At 40.7% G+C, this 19,253-nt stretch overlaps 1 long non-coding RNA gene across 1 annotated transcript; it reads right to left on the bottom strand.

The window, feature by feature from the left end:
- Positions 1-10,414: 10,414 nt before the first annotated feature.
- Positions 10,415-14,053, bottom strand: LOC135578849 (uncharacterized). Its single transcript, XR_010470995.1, has 4 exons — positions 13,849-14,053; positions 12,522-12,634; positions 11,936-12,164; positions 10,415-10,550 (listed from the first exon to the last, which is right to left on the bottom strand). It is a non-coding gene; the product is annotated as an uncharacterized LOC135578849 (long non-coding RNA).
- Between the last annotated feature and the right edge of the window lie 5,200 nt (positions 14,054-19,253).

The raw sequence follows: 19,253 nt of genomic DNA, 5'->3' as shown, positions 1-19,253 counted from the left end.
TATAAAATTAATGGTTGTCTTTACCTTCCTCTTGCTTCATTGGCACGTCTGCATTATAGGACTCCTACTCCTACTCTTTTTTTTAATGCTCTTTTGATGGCTCAAGCATGGCTTGAGATCAGATACTGTCCAAGAGTGATTCAATCTTCATGGAATTTATGAAAAATGCTATTGGAAAGGGCTGGATAGTAATGTGATGAGTGGGCATAAGAATCTGCACAGGCTAGAAATAGAACTGGCTAATATGTTAAGTCGCAGACTCTTGGGAAAGGACCAGGGGTGAAAATATATATTCCTTATAACTATTAAGAAATTACTTGAAATATGATTTCCTCCTCTGCCTTGTGCATGTGCTGTCAAGAAGACTTGTACTGCTATGCAGTAAGCTGAATCTGAGGATTCTTGGTTTACATGAGAAACACACAGTTATGAGTATGATCACACATCTGGTCATGGGTCAAATCAAAGGGCTGTTTTGCCCAGTGCTGCTTGGAAACCGGCAGCAGAAGCTTTGGGAAGGACTATGAAGGTGAGGGAAATAGCCTCTGTCATGTAATTTCAAATCTCAAATCAACAGGAATCTGGAAATGTCTCTGCATTTAAGACCCACTTCCATTAATTTATCTAATTTCATGAACCTTTGAATAAATTGATATCCAGTGGATAGTGGTTTGTCATGCACTGTGGCAAATATCAAATAATAGTACCATACAAGATAATACCTGTTATGTATCTGAGATAGATCCTCTTATTTCTAGTTCTGTATTGATAAGTCTTCTCTGTGTGTGACCCTCATATATAATGACCAATGGTAAATTTTGGCTTTGCAGCGTTTCTTTCAATTTTAGGCTAGTGGGCAACATAAAGACATGTGTAATTTCCCCTCTTTTGCGGGGCTACTCATGTAGGAGGACAACAAACAGATTTTCAATAATCAGTAAAAAAGATGCAGGGTAGAAGAGAATAAAGTTTTAATGGAGCTTGGAAGAGTCCTAACCTTTCAGCCAGGAGCTCTTCAGACAAGGATTATTTCCTTCCCCTCCCTCAACCTTATCCACTCTGTCTCCTTTTCCACATCATACTCATGAAGATCCAAAGACCAAGGATTCAGCATTCATGAGAAGGAGGAATGAAGTAGCAAAAGGTATTTATTCCTCCTGTTTCAAACCATGGATGAGGGGTTAGACCACAGCCCTTGAGGATCCAAGGGACATGTTAAAAGGTGATGGCACAAGCCCACGCCCTTCCGTCCCCACAGGCTTCTACTCGCCTCTGGGTGCTTCCCCACCAGTCTCAGGTAGGATCTTATCACACTTCTGTTGCTTTTTTTCTGCCGCTTCTACAGCTCTCTTCCTCAGCCAACAGGCTCCTCAGCCCCTGCTCCTTGCCCTGGCTATCACCAGGTTTCAACTATGAGGGGGAAAACCACCCATCTGTAAAACAGACGCTAGAGGAGGAGGAGATCACTTACAGCGCTACATGGTGTTTGAGTACAACATAGACCAAAATCTACTTTCCCTACAGTGATTTGGGGCCAGAGCTTGCTTTTGCCAAATCAATATCAAAGGAGACTAATACAGCTCATATCAGCAGAGCTGCTCGTGACTGACACTGGTAGGAGCAGAAACAAAATTCAGAGCCATAATGTTCACTTTTCTGGCTGAAATGATTAATTATTCAGAAACAAGTCTACCATAGGCAGAGCATTTCCTTCAATTAATTCAAATTAACATTTTGTTTATAGCACAGAGTAAGCCTTTTCCTTTTCGTAGTTCAAAGTGAACCCTGGGGGCTCTAAATATGCCTCCTGGTGATTTAATTAAAAGATAAATATGCATTCAAAAAAAAAAAAAAAAGTACAGAAAGAAGGAAAAGATGAAATTTAAAAAGTGGTAGCTATGAGTAAATGGAATCCACTATGTATAAATGAAAAGGAATACATACAGAACAAAAAAAAGAGGGTGTGAATTAATACACAGAAGAACTGAAAGAAAACAGCTTCTGGATGAGAAGAGGCAGAAAAGAGTAAACAATGCATGGTGAATATATTGTTTTGAACACACAGGTTACTTGACCAAGCACAGGCCCGACCCAGCAGGGTTTGCGGTTGGCTTTGTAGGGTGGAGGAGCAGAGCTGCAGTTCCCAAAACAGTTGCTGTTCCCCAGGATGTAGGACTCCAGCACACAAGTCCCACCATATTTTCGGGTAACATGCTATCAAGAGCAAGGTTCACTATCAGAAGCAGGGTCCCACCTGATGAACGTCTGGAATCCAGTGCTAGACCCCAGGCAGAGCAGGTAAAGAGCTAGGCCAGATGCACACATTGTGTGTACAAAAACTACGCTGCTTTGTCTCTACCACACTTTCATGGCGGTATGAGTGCTATACATAGTAAAAGACGAGAGATGGGATGGAGAAACGTTATCTGAGTGAAAGTTATGGTGCATGTCCAATCCCAAAGTCTGTCTCTCAGGCACTCCACACAGTACAGGTCAGTCAATGATCACCCAAGGGCTTCACATGCCACTCCAAGCTCCATGAGCCTGTGATCTAGCAAGGATCAAGGCACCAGCCATGGGCCAGGGTGCTGAGCCAAGGCCACCGTTCTGCTGCCTGCAGGGCTTGCCCACGCAGGAGCAGCCACTGTCTGTGCTGGCAGAGGGACATGGACAGAGTCCCTCTGCTTCTGCCTGCACTCCCTGGAGAGCTCTGGGTGCTCCATCACCAAGTGTTTTCCCCCTGTCAAAGATCCACCACCACAGCAATGCTGCTGCTGAGCCAGTCAGCCTCTAGTTCCTTTCTGGCATTGAATAGTATTGCCTGTAATTTCAAGTAGTCTACAGAAAATTAGGTTTTTGCTAGTGATACCGGTATGAAGTAAGTGTTCTCCTAGCTAACACTCTTAACAGCTCAGTATAAAGGTTTTGAAAAAAAGAGTTCAGATCAATTTAAAACAACTTCTGAAGTCCTATTATTTCACATTGACCACTGAGCATTCACAAAAACCTGTTCCATTTCACAGCATCTTGATGATAGAACTCCCTCATGTCCTGTCTCTTTTTTTTCCAGTCTCCAAGTCCTAAAGAATCTTTCCAGCTTTATGTTGGAAGAATGATACTCATCCAAAATGGATGACTTTCACACCCATGGTAGTAACAACTGTGGACTCACAGTCTGAGTTCAAGAGGCTATGACAGAAATTTATTTTGCCTTCCTGCATAGTATTTTAAACTAGTTGAACTAAAAGATGAATTGCAATTTACAACTACAGATGGAAGAGAATGGATATACTATCAATATTAAATTACAGTGGTGAACCTGGCATTTAAGCCCTTGCCATTGGATTAGTCTCTGTAATACATTTATTGATTTTTAAAGATGTTGATTTCCCATCCACCCTCACATTTATTGATGACATTCACTAGATCCAGTGCATGATGTTGAGCTGCCTTAAATACAACTCTTGAGTAAAACAAAGAGATCCTATGGCTTTTGAAAGCCAAGGTAATTCTGATCCTGTTAACTACCCACTGACTATACAGTCTGTAATGGGTTTTGGATCAGGTTGTCAAGCAATCTGATTTTCTGATAATTTCCCACTTTGGCTGTTTTGTTTTTGGTTTTGGTTTTGTGTTTTGTTTTTTTTGTTTGTTTGGGGTTTTTTGCTTGTTTGTTTGGTTTGGTTTTTAGAAATACAATAAATTGTTTTAATAGGAAAAGCCCACCTAGCTGAACATTCTTTTCTCTGTAACATTCTTCCACAAGAGCACTCAGTTTCCATTAAGGTCAAGGGAACTTAAACACATGTAGACATAGAAATATGTGGCCTGAAGAACTGTAACATGCATCTGCACCCACACATACACTTACACAAGAACATACACCTTTCACACCTCCACACAGGAAATGGAAATTTAGCAGAACAAGGATATTAAAAGTGATAACTGATCTCATCAGGAACTCCAAACAATATTTAATTCTCCAGCTCTTGGAAAAGAGGATTAGGAAACAGCTTTATAACTTGGGCGGAGAGAAAGTGGTGGATTGAAATAAAGATTCTGGGCTGATGAAACAGCTCAGCATTTTGGAGTTCCTGTCTCACTGGTTATGATGTGGCTCCTCTCACGAGTATCCCAGCTGAAGCTCAGGAAGGCAATATTAAGCCTTAAAGCCTTGGGGTCATTGCCAACAAGACTGGTGTGCTCTCAGAAAATGAGAGAACACATCTGTCTCTAGTGTTCATGACTTCAGTCCCACTGCTGCTCCTCACTGCTGTGACTGCAGCAGCTCAGGGTATGTGCGGCTGTAGCTGAGAAAGTCAAACACCAGAGTCCATTTTGAAAATATTGGTTTGGGAGTGAGAGGTTACTGCAAATGCAAGTATCAGATTTACCTGATAGAAAATTACTCCTTGAACAGGCTAACCCTGAGTTTTCAATAAAACAAACAATTATTTTTTGCAAAAAATTATCAATTCGTTTCACTGAAAATGTCACTTTATCATCTAATGAACAAACTCTTAAACCCTGGTATTTTCCAACAGAAAATGAATCATAGTTCAAGAAAATAATGATTCCAGTGACTTGAGCTCTGATTTGCCTACATGAGCCCAAATCCTCAGCTGAAATACATTTCTAAGACATCCTTTGAGATTGTCTTGAAAAATATGCTCCTTTTTTCCTAAAGACAATACAGTGTAGCACCAAATAATTTTTTTTTTCTAAAATTTTGACCTATAGGAGATAGAGTAAGGGTCTTAGGTACCTGAAGAAGAGTACTGATAAGCCACATCAAAATATTTAACTTTCCACCAGAAAGCTGGACGAACAGCTACACAGCACCTTAGAACTGCTCAAAGGTTTGTACTAACTGATAATATAAAGATCAGAACCCATTTGCCTACAATCGCATTCAAAGAAGATACACATCAAATGCAGATAGCTAGAAAAAATCTCTAAGCTGTATAAGTGGAAGGCACAAAGCCTGAAGCAGCTTTTCATGTCCTTTACCTCTACAAAATCTTCCTATCTTCAAATTTCATAGATGCTGCAGCCTTATGGAAATATCTATTTTTTAATGCATATTTACATATCTACCATGCTACGGGTAATGTTAGGACTCTAAAAGAAATGGAAAATAATCCAAATTTGAATTCATTGCTAGCCTATTGCAGGCATGAAGAAGTAGATTTCTATTTATTGCCATTGATTGTGTAGACCTTTATCAGAAAAATTGTATGTATCTTGAATAATCAAGATCTCACTATATAACACCCTTGCCTTTCTTTCACCTTCCCTCCAGTCAAACAGCTATGGAAACAGAGATAAGAAAAAGTACAGTGAATCTTTATAATATGTCAATTATTTAAATCACCTATGATATGCTTTTGATAGTAGAAATGGATGGTGCTAAAAATTGCATACACATGATGTGTGGGGATACTGTTAAGTTCTGTTCTTGTTGGTGATGGTGATGCAAAGGCTTCAAATTGCCTGACTCCTCTCAAAATGATTCATTCTATTTAACCAAATCTGAAAGAAATTGTGTGGCAGTACATGAATAATAGGTATTTGTGTGTTAAACAAAATCATACATATATATTACCTAAAATGCAAACACTCAGCAGCTAAGCAAGGCTAATGACGATGAATCATGTTCTAATTTCCATCTACCTCTAAAGTTAATATTGTGGTGACATTGCTATTATCTGAAATCGAGCTGAAGTCCACAACGCTGCCTGCCATGATTATTGATTGGCTGTGGCTTGATAAATTTTTAGCTGTTGATAAGGCCCAGCACCACCTGAGTTTTAATAACACTGAACCTTTCTCAAATTCTCATTTTAAAAGTATCCTCATAGGGGTAGGCAAAACCATCTCACAAGTCTGTGTACAAAATCTGATTCACGAGTCAGACACAGCCGAAGCAGTGCTTCTTCTCAGAAAAAATACTTTCACTGTCCTCCAGAGAGAATGTAATTGATATCGCCTATGATTGGTATGTGCTAATTTTCATCTTGGTGCTCTGAAAACATTTTAATGCTTTCCACTGCCTTCTCAGCACCCAGGCAGAAAGGGAGTGAAAGAGATGTTCTGCCACTTAAGTTTCCTTGGTCTGAGTAACACTGTCCTATTCTTTTACCCAATTTATGACCTCTCTGGTAGATTTTTGCAGAAATGCATGACCATCAGATTCTCAGCACTGGTGCTGACCTTCTGGACCACTCAGCAACTTAAGCAAAGCCCCATCATCTCTGCAGAGGGGTACAGGGGTGAAGGCAAACAAGTTGAGTAGCTCTGCGGAAGTTTGGAAACATGTTTATGCCTAGTTTCAGCAGATACTGCTGAGCAGGTCTCCTTTTGGACTCCCACAGCTCTTGAGCAACACATTTTTGCTGACCACATAACTTGCTGCAGGCATCTCCTTCCTCTGTGAGCTCCCCTGCAAATTCCCTTGCAAATTTCAGAATTAACCTCTTTATTTCCTGGCTCTGCAGGCAATGTCAGAGGCCACGTAAACAACTTGCCATGGGTTGGGGACCAGCGCTTTACAGACTAAGCACACAGGCAGCCTGCAAACCTAGATAAAAACTAACAGCAGCTGATATATGTGCCTAAGCTGCATCAGCACATGGCAGATATTCAGAGTGGACAATTGCCCTGAGGCAATTTAGGTTGCTTCCATGACTCAAAGTATTGTGGGAAAGTATTATTACACCCTTCCCATTAATTCATATTTTCTCGAGGCCTTTCTAAGAAACAGGGTATCAGATGAGTCTGGTATGATGCAGCTGTTCTTCATCAAACACTGTCCTGCAGCTGGGGGCACATGGTCTCCTCTGACTCTCCTATGGGAAAGGACTAGACTTTCACAAATGAAGCAGAAGAGGCAAGGATACCTTCTAAAGCTTTCTGTTTATCTTTTTCTAATTCAGGATAGAAAAGAAGTTAGGAAAGTTAGGAATGTTACTATTCTAATCAATAATCCTGACATACTGCTTGGGGGAAGGTTCTGTGACATTCCAGATGTAGATCGTGAAAAAATCTTGAGACTCAACTTCCTCTCTCAAGTCTAGATAATGTATTTTTTGCTCTCCTGCATGCCTGAAAGGTAAGGGCAAGTATTTTAGTGTGAAAAGGATCATAGTGGCACCTACCTGGGGAACTCAATTCAGAATAGGGATGGGAAGTGCCTGGAATAGGGGAAGATACATTGTAACTACTCCTACATTTATACAGTCCTAAAATTAAATTCGGCCCTTTGAAGGCAACCACAAGGCTGATGTGGTGCCCAGTGAAAATTAGTTTGACACCCCTGGACTAGGTGATCATTGTGGGTCCCTTCCAACTGAAATTGTCTAGTCTAGTCTATTCTAAAAAGGTGGCTGGGCTGCAAAGAAATGCTTACCCCTCTTTGCGATTCCCTTGGCTGATGTCCTTGCAGCCCCTGACCACACAAACTCTGTTATGACACAGTGGTGCACCATTAATGCCCCTTCTTTCTGCTGGGCAGAGAACTCATCCTCCAAATTCACATATTTTCAGGTCAAATCCCCTCAGTTTCAGTCATCAGGCTACCTCCACAAAAAATTAAAATGTGGAGACTCAATGATCCTACATAGCATGCAGTCCCAAAATCAGACGGCAGCTTCAAACAGTCATTCACGGCACATCAATTCCATAACACCAACCAGAACTCACAAGAACCTTTCCAAATTGTCACAGTCAATCCTTTTTTTTTTCCCAAGGGAGACTGAGTTACACCCCACTATAAAGCTTAGTGTGTAATACTTCAAAGCATTCTATCTCCCCTGCCTTATAGGAACAAACTGAGTAAGCCACACCTCCTGGCAATATAAGCTAACTGCAGCCAGCAAAATGAAGCATATTTTAAGTAAAAATAGTAGCTTTCCTTTGATCTTCATTAACTATCTGAATCCTAACAAACCTCCCCAAAGAATTCAGTGGTTCTCATAAAATGCAGTAGTGATTGTGATTGGAACTCTCATTCTACACAGCTGGAGAATATCTTCTTCTCTTTTCCTCATCAAAAAAAAAAGAGAAAAAATCAGAAATGTCATCTCTGTTCTCCCTTTGTTTCATCAGTCATCTGCATTTGTGATAACACTAGCTGCCTTCTTCAGCAGGGCTCAAACAACAAAGTCATCAGCTAATTTCACTGTTTACAATGAAGTTATAAACTGCACTTTACTCAGATGACAGGATGAGCTTGTTACACAAAGACTCAGTGTTTATTTAGCCTTCTAGGATCTCCAATGCCATGATGGCATAGGACCAGCATGGATAAATCTATATGACCCCAGTTCCTGGCACAAGGATGAAAACTGTCAGGGGATGGAAAAATATGTTGCCAGAATGTATTCCTCTCCCATAAAGAGAGCTAGTCAGCAATTTTTTTTGTAGAAATTTCTGCAAAGGAAAATATGCTTCTGAAAATGGCTGGAAGGGAAAGGTAGTATTAATTTTTCTATGTCATTTTGATCTCTTACAAGAAAGTATCTAGTTCCTTAGTTTTCATTTTTGGTCAGCATTCTGGTTTAGATCAATTTGAAGTGAACCTGTAGCTGTGTGATCTGTCGTGGTATATAGCTGGGACAGTAGTCTAGATCTCCTTGTACTCTCTTTATTCTCAAAAGCACAGTGCTCAGTGGAGGATGCAGTTCGGATTGCCTGGCCCATGGGGGAAGAAGCAGACATGAAGACCTTGCATTACAGTTCCTATGCCACAGCTCAGGTGAAAACATTTTTTAAAATGGACCAAACACAAAGCAAGTGTTTAAATACATGTTTAAATGTTTTGCTCTGATCACTGCCTTTTTAAGACCTCTTTTTTCTTCCAGAATTTATCACTCCACTAATATTTTTAAAGAGCATTTTTGCATTTTTCAATACTTTAGAGTTAATGGATATGTTAAGATATGAGAATTTTTGTTGTTTTACAGAAATTCTGACTTTCAGATCTACTGGAAAACCTCAGCTTCCTTATAGCCATTAAAACACAGCATGTTTTGCTCAGGTCACACATAATGTTTCTTCAGCAGCTGTTGAAATTAAGAGAATATCTAAGTGAGTTAAAGATATCCTGCTAAGGTAACTTTTCTGTACTGAGTAGCACTGAAGAGAATTTTAATACTAAGTGTAATGTAAATTAAAAAACAAAACAAAACACAGAACCTAATGACTTTTTCTCCCAAATGAAAATATATACATACAATAGTGGCACTTTTCTCCCAGCCTAGATATTTTCTGAAAAATCAACAAACTGTTTCACACAGAATCTGCTTTGAATTTCAAAGATGTTGATGAGGAGAGCAACACACCATGTGGTTTTGCACAGAGCTGGCTGAACACTCCCAAAGAAAAAGAAATCTATGTCATAAAGAATTTTTGCCCATGAAAAACGTATACATTTCTGACCATTACTGAATTTTACTTGTGTCCTGGAAAATCACTAGCCTTAGTCTGTTGATATTGCTGGACAGGTGGTTTTTTTTTTCCAAACATGTTTTAACAATGCCACTTTGTATCCTGGTAGGCAAATAAAGCTCTAGAAATAAAATCATAGGATGAGATGAAGCAACATATCCAGCATCACTTGTTCACTCCCTTAATGACAGTTTTGTACCCAAGCAAGTATTTCCTCACAGCCAAATCATTTAACCTATCAGAATTCCAATTTCCCCTTTCTCCAGAACAGCTAATAATGTGCCTAACTCAAAATTATTTTTACTAACCACATTAACACTTCAATTTGGCTTCAGAATAACTTGAGATAGTTATGTATGACCTTCCAAAATTACTATTTATTACTGTAAAACAATATTTGCATGGCATGAGGCAACTACCTTGAATTGAACTGGATACAATTATCAAACAAAGTCATTAGGAAACACAACTGCAAGTAATGATGTTAATATGAACAGAGACAATAGACACTACATTTGACAGCCGCTGTGCTATTTAAACTTTCCTTCAAGACAGCAATGCCACAAAAGCACACAAAGTCTTTTCACTGTGGTGACATTAGTGTGATGTGGGAGTTCAGATTTCAAACTGCTCATCACAGCCTGCCTAGAGTTATTTATGATCACAGGAACATTCAAGACCTCTGGAGGTCATCTAGTCCAATTTCCTCCTCAAGTAGTGTCAGTTATGAATGGAATCAGACCAGGTCACTCAGGACATTATCTTGTTCTACATTGATAAAATACAGTGTGTATAAACTTAGAGAAGAAAAAAAATAAACTAATTGAAAACTCGAATTAAAAAGCCCCCAAACCCAGAAAATAATGCCAAACATTTAAAAGCACCAATTCATATTAAAAAGGGATGTTCTTTCATGTCTGCTGCCTCTGAAATAGTGTTGTAGTGATACCAATTGCCGTTACCTTACTGGTGACAATGGCAAATCCTTTGCTGTCTGGGGCCTGAGGTGAAGATTTTAACTATCTTTACTTGGTTGTCCAGTATCAGCGGTAGATAAGATGCAGCTGAGTCACATGTTTCTTGGGAAAACAGCTTGAATGAAGCTTATGAAAAGAGAATGAAAGGAGAAAATCGCCTCAGAAAGCTTGTAGCAGCATTGATTTGGTGTACAGCAGTCCTGATACTATTCAAGTCCATGCTGATTAAGGATGGACTGGATTGGAAACACAGAATCCTCACCATGCTCAGTTTGTAGAGTGTGAGGATCTGAGATATGAACCTGTGGTGGTTTAGGGCTCAGGGGAGGGTTTCTAGCAGGTGCCCCCTTTCCTCCTTTGGCCAGAACTAACCAAGATTGCAAAGTCAGCAACAACAGAAAAGTTTAATTTAGAGCATTGCAATCTGAGAATTTACCAGGCTGTTATGGGATATCAGCAACTTAATTCAAAGCTTGAATTTCCAGTTTTAGCTCTCATTTGCTCTTCAGCCTTAAAGCTATATGCTTGTCCAACCTTAACCTAGCTGAAAGTTGTAGCTCTCCTCTAAACCTGTCAGTGTCTTATCCACTTCTGAAATATAAACTGTAACTTCCTAATCTTGCAGTAATGTGTCTGGTTAAAACATGTGTTAGCTGTTTGCTGTTTAATCCTTCAGGGTAAGCAGATCCTACAGCATTCACCCTGGGGTTTACGAACACAGCCTGCTTTTGTCTGCCCTTAATGTAGCCCTGCAGCTTTGTGCAGCTCCAGCAGGGATGCAGCTTGTGCCAGCTAACAGCTTCCCCTTTCCTCCATTTCACTGCATGAGGTAAATACGCACATCTCCTTATTGAGAGTGTTGTGTTCTGTACTGTGGCAGGGCAGAGAAGTAAGTCTCATTTCAGCCTGAAACACTTATTTTGGGCACAATAATGCACCTAGAAGTCAGGGTCTCAGAGCCCGTCAAAAAAGCATCTTTGTGGTTATTCCAGCTCTCTCACAGTAGCTACAGATGCACATTTAGTCCTGATCGTCCATGCACCGGGCATTAAAATGCTGCTTTGTGTGCAGGTGCTTGCCTTGGGGAAACAGCGTGCATCACCCAACCTGGATTCTGCTGGTGAGTCTAACCTGTCTGACCAGTGACAACCACCTGCATCCTCACTAAACCAACAGATAAAATCCCATGCTGTCCTCCTTTCCCTTGTCCACAGGGCAGGGGACACCCAGACATGGGAAGCGCAGCAAAAGTTCTTGGCAGAGGTGGTAACATTAGCACAAAGAGGCTCTCAGGCCATCCAGCCATACACTTTCTGAAGCATCAAGCACTCTTCTGGTGAGAGTTCGGAAGAATAAGTGCCACACTTTTTCAGCACATCCGTACAATAGAGGAAAAGGTTTTTCTATTAGCTCTGACTTCACTTTCTTGACAGGCTGCAGCTGTGGTAAGGAGTTGAGTTCAAGGTGAAAGAGGTACCTAAGAGCTTTTGAAAATCTCAGCAAGCTCTTACCTGCACACACTTAAATATGTGGTCCAAGGTCACAGGGTCACCAAGCCAGCAGACTTCCTCTGGAGATCACCTCTGAACCAGACTCATCAAGCACCTTTTCTGGGGGGGTACCTGAACGGGTGCCAGGTACGGCTAGGGTGAAACCATGGTGATCCTGGAAAAAGCTCTGTCCTACAGTTACCATCAGCTCCTCATTTCATTTTGTGTTAGAAAACACATATTCTTCTAGCTGGAGAAAATAGTTAGAAAGTAGTGTGGTAGTAGAAATTAGTAATAAATTGTGTGGATTTGTCAAAAAGTAGAGTTTTCTGTTTCCTTGGAAATTGAGCATTTTGTAGGTTTACAGGATTGTCCTCAGCACAGAGTGGCTGAGATCTGTGTCTGTATGTGCCTGGCCACAAATGCCAGGCTGTCTTGGCTGAAGGCTTCTGTATCTGTCACACATTTTGTAAAACACAGCTAAAAGGATTTCTCTGACTGAGCAGTACAGAGAGCCACAATGGTGGGATTTTTTTTTTTTTTTTCAGCAAAAATAAGTACAGCTAAAGGAAAAGAAAATTATTTGAACTCTTGTCTGTCTACTCACCTATGAACTTTGTCTCTTATTGCAGAACAGAACTATGTTCAGAATCCAGGTTTGTAGTTTTATGATCCTCTTCTAAGACACCGAAGTACCAGCAAAAGCTGTTCCTTTCATCTCTGGACAGAAACAAGAGCTAAGATTTAGTAGCTACAGCATAACCAAACCACGTATAAGTAAGACAAAAAATATTCTCATTAAAGAAATATTTAAGAAACTAGCAAATTGTAAAATTCTCAAAGTCAAGGTCAGGATCCCAAAGGCTCACAGAAATAACACCCTGCCACCTCTCGGCTCCTCAAGGCTTTTAGACTCATCGTGTTTTCCTCATAAATCCCCTTCACTTCCAGTTATCAAATAATATTGATCTAGCCTATGGATTAAGCATTTGCTCAGAACTACTTCTCTAAGGCCATAACACCTAAAGAGCTGTCGTCAACACTTGTCACCAAAAATTCACTACACTCAGAGCAAGAAATGCATTCAGCTTTAAGAAGGGCCAGCAACAGTTTGGGAACATTTCTCTTGGCACAAGAGCACTTTTCCCCAGCAGCTGTGTAGTCCATGGTGTCAAATAGTTTTCTCAGGCACCATATTAAAGCCTGAAAAATACAGTTTTGTCTTCCATTGCTTTTGGTGCATTACTCTTCCATACGGTGTTTCATCTTGGTCTGCAGGAAGATTGTGAGCTGGAGGTTTCAGTAAAATTAAGATTTAAAACCTGAGGGCCAAAACATATAGTTAAAGGATGTGACAAGAGAATCATATACTCAATAAAGAGGAAAAAGGCCAAAACAAAATTAATTTCTGTTCTCCTTTACACTAAGATCTGGATGTCCCAATCCTTCATATGTTATTTCTGGCCAAGCAGCTTGTCACTGCTCCCCCAGGGGCAGAATGAATATCTATTTACGATAACCACAGCAGTCCAGGTGTAAAGATTTTTGGGGAAAAATAATGAGAATTCCCTCAGACCTGATCCAAACATAACTGACACCTTTTACACTCGATGTAGGAGAGAGAAGGACCACAGCTTCCAGCTGCAAAACTGGAGAACAGATGTTTTAGCTGCAGTGTGGACACAGGTGTGAGGCCTTAAAACTAGAAAAGAATAAAGTTTAAAGGGAACATTTGTCCGAGTAAATTGGGGGCTGGAATGGGGGTTGGTAGACAACAGACTTCTGACATCCTGGAAAATTCTTGCAAACACCACTGTGCCTATCAGGGCTTCAAAATTAGTTACTACATTTTTACAACCAACTTAACAACACTTTGAGGAGGATCTATTATTGCCAGCTTATGCTGGCTAACCTAGAAGGACCACATGACTTACCAAAAGCTGGGGCCAGCAGCAGAGCCCTGGGGTTACCCAACGGCTCTGCCTCTCCAGTCAGACCAGCCAATGCTTCGTGCAGCCGCAGTTCCCCTCCTTTTGGCCAGATGTCATCTCAGCAGCCTGTCAAGAGCTGCATGAGAGGGAGGACTTGGTGACAGCTCTAACGTGTGAGAATAGGAAATCAATGAAGCTTTTCACACGCTCTCCCCTTCCACCAAAAACCAGCCAGACCACAACTGGGAAGAAGTGTGAATTTATTTAAGGGAAAGCCAATGGTTTTCATCTGGGTTTCATGTCTAAGGCTGTCCCCTCAAGGAAGTTAACTAGAAACATTCTTGGAAATCAAAGCAAAGAGTGTTGTGTAGGTGCTTGTAATGATAGGGAAGGTGGTTGTTACCAAGCAGTGCTTGGAGGTTCTGCTCAGATGGGAGGAGCAGTGATAGCACCCAAAACCATGCGTACTGCTCTTCTAGTCATTCTCTCAATAGCAAGCATTCCCAGAGCAAGAGAGGTTCTGCCACTCAACACCACAGCAGAAGAGGCTTTCATGGGCAAATGACAGTGTCTCAGACTGGAAAAGACATTAAAAAACAAAAAGAAATCTTACAAAGAGTTTTTTTAACCAGAGAAAACAAATGAATTGATCAGTCTCTAAAGAAAAGATGTGTTTGCTTTTTTCCTCCAGGAGGGCATTCAAAAGACTCACTGGGCGAATAACAAAATTTCCCTCTCCTTTAAATGCAGCATTGAATTTTATGATATAAAGCTTCACATTTTTCCTTCTAGTGGCTAACTCTGTCTGGCATTAAATTGGTTAACAGTCCCTGACAGCAATCCTTGCATTGCAGGTGGCACAGATATGTCAATTTTAATTTAGCATTGTATGTGCAATAAAAATTCAAAGCTCATGTATGGGAGAAAATTTAGAAGCCTTTCCTGACGAAATAATCAACAAAGCTTGTATGGAAAGGGATAGTTGTCAAGGTCTGTAATATTGCCCTTAAAATCAGTCCCTACTGTATATGTTTATTAAGTATGTATAAATATTACACGTTTATACATGCACACACACACATTTTTCTCCAACATTAAGGTCATTACATTACAGACATTTGCACTTCCAAGGCTGATTTAATCGTCTTTATGATGCTTTCGTCAAGCCCCACAATGTCTTTCAGAATTTGTCAGTGCCAGCTGAACTATGTTGTTGAACCAGTTTCCAAGAAGAATTCAAACATACATGCAGGAGAGGAAACCTGAGATTCAAAGCTAGCTTCTAAATTGCAGGATACCAGATATTTATTTTCGTAAATAGTCTGAACATTACTGCTAGAGGAGAAAACAGAAGGGGGCCTGATAAGCTGTGCTAACGTTTTAGATCTTTCCCTGATGCCACATTTGGCTGAGGACAGTCATCAAAATCATGAGGTAGATTGAGTCAGGTTTTCACTGTGTCGGCAGTCTTTTTTCTAAAGTACTGGTCAGAAGTTTCTTTAGTAGGTGGTTTTAGGCCAACTCAGAGCTGTACTGCAGAATGCAATGGAAAATCTGTCTCAGCACTTGATCTGAGTAATCCAAACATGGGTGATCCTCAGCATCTTCAGGTTCTAGTGCTACTGCAAAATGAGTAACAGAGATCCCATTTATTAATTCTTTGATGCACAGAACTTTAATCATCAGTTTCAGTGGTTTATTCATGTGCATAAGATATTTTGTCAACCAAGGCATTAAAAAAACATAATAATGATGAGTGGTGCCTGTTGTATGGCATGATGTGGTTTGAGGTTTGCCCGTAACCACATGCTTATCTGAACCCTGGGCTGCCAGGAGCATCTGTTCAATCATGTATTTTCTATTCCTAGCATTTGATTTTCTTTCATCAGCTTTTTGAAAACAGCAAATGGATTTTCTTCCTTTTTGTGCTGCTCCTTCTTTCCTGAAGTCTCCTTCTCTCCTGCCTTGAGGTCCTCCCATGAGAGCTGACAACAGTTCCCAACCAATAGGGATTTTTGTCCCAACTATTCAGCCCCCTCAGTCTTCCCAGGTGCAGAGGGCAGGCACAGCATGAGGCTGAGCAGGTGCTGCAAGCAGAACACCCACAGCACAAGGTGGAAACCTCCCAGACATACAGCTTCCCTCTTTCACTGGGCAAACAGGCACCATCTCCAGCCCTGCATTTAACTTCATGAGACTGATTTCACAACCTACATGAAGATTTTTGTCAGTCTTGCAGATCTCTCCGTCTCTTCTTCCAAACATAAATCCAAGATGTCACAGTTTGGAGTGTGTTCTTTTCAGCAATGAATCTTTTATCTTTTGCTGTCAGTGACTCAGCCATAGGGAAATAAAATAATGCAAGTAGACCTTGAAAATTAATTTTCAAAGGTCTTTAAATACATTTTGGTGTTTTCTATCATTTTTGCATACTTCTGTGCTATTCTCTTTAGAGGGTAAAATACTTGGTTAGCAAGTGAGATACATGTCTGCAAACTTAGCATGCTCAGGTGGGAAACTCTCAAATATGAGTCTTGGAGCCGCTCCAGAAGGTCCCTTTCCAAATACCCTGCTTGGCTTGGAGACTTTCATAGCATGCCAGCATGCCATCTTAAGTTATGAAGAGCTCATTTATGCCTTGCTGAAGGCATCTCTGCTTTACAATCTGGAGAGTGAGGCTGGGAGAATTTATCGAGTCTTTGTGTAAGTGTATTGGCCTCCTGTTTGAGCTTTTTCGTTCAATTGCTTCTGAATGGGTACAAAAAGTCAAATAGACTAGTAAAGTGGAAAGAAAAAAGAATACACCATACACCCTCCTGCAATTTAAGTGGAGGCAGCATCTGATAATAAAGATTAAAGCCTAATGAGCTGCATCTAACATGCACCCATATCTGTGAGTGCCTCAGCTTAAGGCCTAAGTATCAAACCAGTAACTGAAAATCATGCAAACAAACAGACCGTATATATAAACATGGCTTGTAACCCCTTTGTGCAAAATGATTAGTACATTACACAGATGACCAGATGCATTCACGGACAAGCATCCCAGTCAGGGCAATTCACTTTCCCACAGTGCAATCTGACAGGCTTAATTCTGATCCCATGTTGTTTTACATTGATTTTTTGAAGTGCATGTCCTGATTCACATCAGTGACAGCAGAAAGAAGCTCTAGAATCACCATTTTCTTTCAAAAGATTTGTGTAAAGTCCTTGTAGAACAAGCAGGCAAGATTCTGCTTTGGGAATCATTGAAAACCTGCACCCCAGTTCTGCATCTCCAGGGAGGCTGTGCATGGACCATCAAATTTACCTTGTTTTGTAACCAACCATGAAACAGTGAGCATGAGCAACATGAGCACACAGTGGTTATAGGAAAAAAAAAATTATCAGCTCCCACTCTCTGGTTTACTTTATTTAAAAGAGCATGAAGATCCAGAAGGCCTATTTGTCAAAAGCCAAACCAGGATGTCTGTTTTCCAACTAGTACATTTCAAAAGCAAGACACTTCACCACTGAACGAATGAACTCTGCAGCAGCCTGAACTCTTTCAAATACATTATTGGGTGCCTGGGGAGAAATGCTCATTCCCTGCTGGTGTAAGCTGGTCTAACCCTAGCAAAGCAGTAAACACGAAAAAGGCAAAACCCTTTTTTTTTCTGAAATCTCAGTCTGAACACCAAACAAGAATTTACTTAGAGGAAAAAGTCAGAGGAAAACAGGCTTTACCTGGACTTTAAAAAGACCTTTCCCTGCTGGCAACACAATGAACATCACAGAACTAGCAGTAATCATTTCTATAAAGATTTCACCCCACTTGAAGATCAAGAAAGTCAGTTCGTAAAACTGGTGTACTAGACGAGACTCCTGCCATCATTTAGACAACATTGTGCGTAAAATGACTGTTAACAAAATAAGCAGTAGGGAGATTAAGGTAGATGCATGCAGCTTTCAATAAACTGGGAAGCAAAAAAATGCAGCCGGCACGGTATTATATTTGTTATTTATGCTTTACATGCTTTATTTTATTATTGCTTTATGTTCTATAAAGCCCAACATTTACTTTACTATTTCATCAAACAGGCACATCCATTTGCAGCAGTATAGGAGTGCCTCCATCATCAGCTTTCTAAAACGTGTGTTTGAACCCTGCCTTAAATGCATACAACACAATGTTTTAATAAATTCTAAAAAAAACCCCAAACTTAAATATTTCATGTAGATTTCTCCTGAGACCACTCTCCCTGAGGCCAATGACAACGTAAAACAAGTTGCTTGGCACAGAAGTTGAGACATAAAGGGTGTCCCCTGGAGGGCTGCAGTGGGGTGCGCTGGGGCTGGGGCGTCCTTCATGGGTGGTGGAGCACTGATCTGCTGCCCTGGGAGCTGCAGTTACTCACAGGCAGCACTCTCCTCCCACAGGCAACCTCCGCTTTGTCACCTGGGGTCTCACCAAGGTAGTGTCCTTTCTGTGCACCTCAGACCAAAAAAGGCTCATCTTCCCTCTCATCAAGCAGCTTTTAAAGAACACCCGGTGACTTTAATGTTATTCAAGTAGATACCTAAACACCTTGATGATTAAGTCTCCATGTGGGTGCTGAACTGATTTACCTGCCTGCCTGCAGAGGCGGCACACACCACAGAAAAGAGCTGTAGAACTTCCCTTAGCAAATTGTTCTTTCAATCTTCTCCCTCCAGCATAAATAACATTAGGCTAAATACAATGTATCTGGAAGGACAGCAAGCTTTATCTGTGATTTTTAGGTCAGGCCAGGTTGGTGCAGTGGTGAACACAAAAGAAATGCAAGATTTCAGAAAGCACAAATGCAGTTATTTAACATTTAAGGGTACTTTTAACTCTTTTTGAGAAAGTGCTCAGAAAATCTGGATAAGGGGATGAGATTTGTCATCGGAGATATGAGATACATTGATTTCTTCAGAGGTGAAAGGTTCAAAGACAAGCTTCAGGGACGCTCACTGGCAATTCTGGGGCACAAAGGTTTTTGTTCTCCCCACAGTGCACACTTATGCAGAGTAAATATGTAACTAATACAACTGAAATGCACCTCCACCATACACACTGCTGAATGTACAAGCCCTAGACCTGTGTTTGAAAGGGGGCTTGTATTTTTAACTTCTGTAGGTGAAACACCATTTCTTCTTCCTCCCTGCAATTCTTGCCTTGTTTATGCCTCTGGGCTACCTCAGCTACCAGGACACTAATACTATGTAAATAACATTAAATAAGTTAACAGGCTCGCTAAAGGCACTATATCACAAAGGCTTATGCTTTGACAGATCTTTATGCTCCTGGCTAATTAATAACTTGAATTCTGTAGCAGTACTCAGAGTATGTGACGCCAAGCTGAAGCATGTGTTTATTAGAGCAGGACCTTGGATGGCCAGGCATG

Source organism: Columba livia, chromosome 2 (assembly GCF_036013475.1).
Source record: "Columba livia isolate bColLiv1 breed racing homer chromosome 2, bColLiv1.pat.W.v2, whole genome shotgun sequence".
NCBI lineage: Eukaryota > Metazoa > Chordata > Aves > Columbiformes > Columbidae > Columba > Columba livia.
Note: the sequence above shows the minus strand (reverse complement) of the source record. Positions and strands in the feature narration are given on the sequence as shown.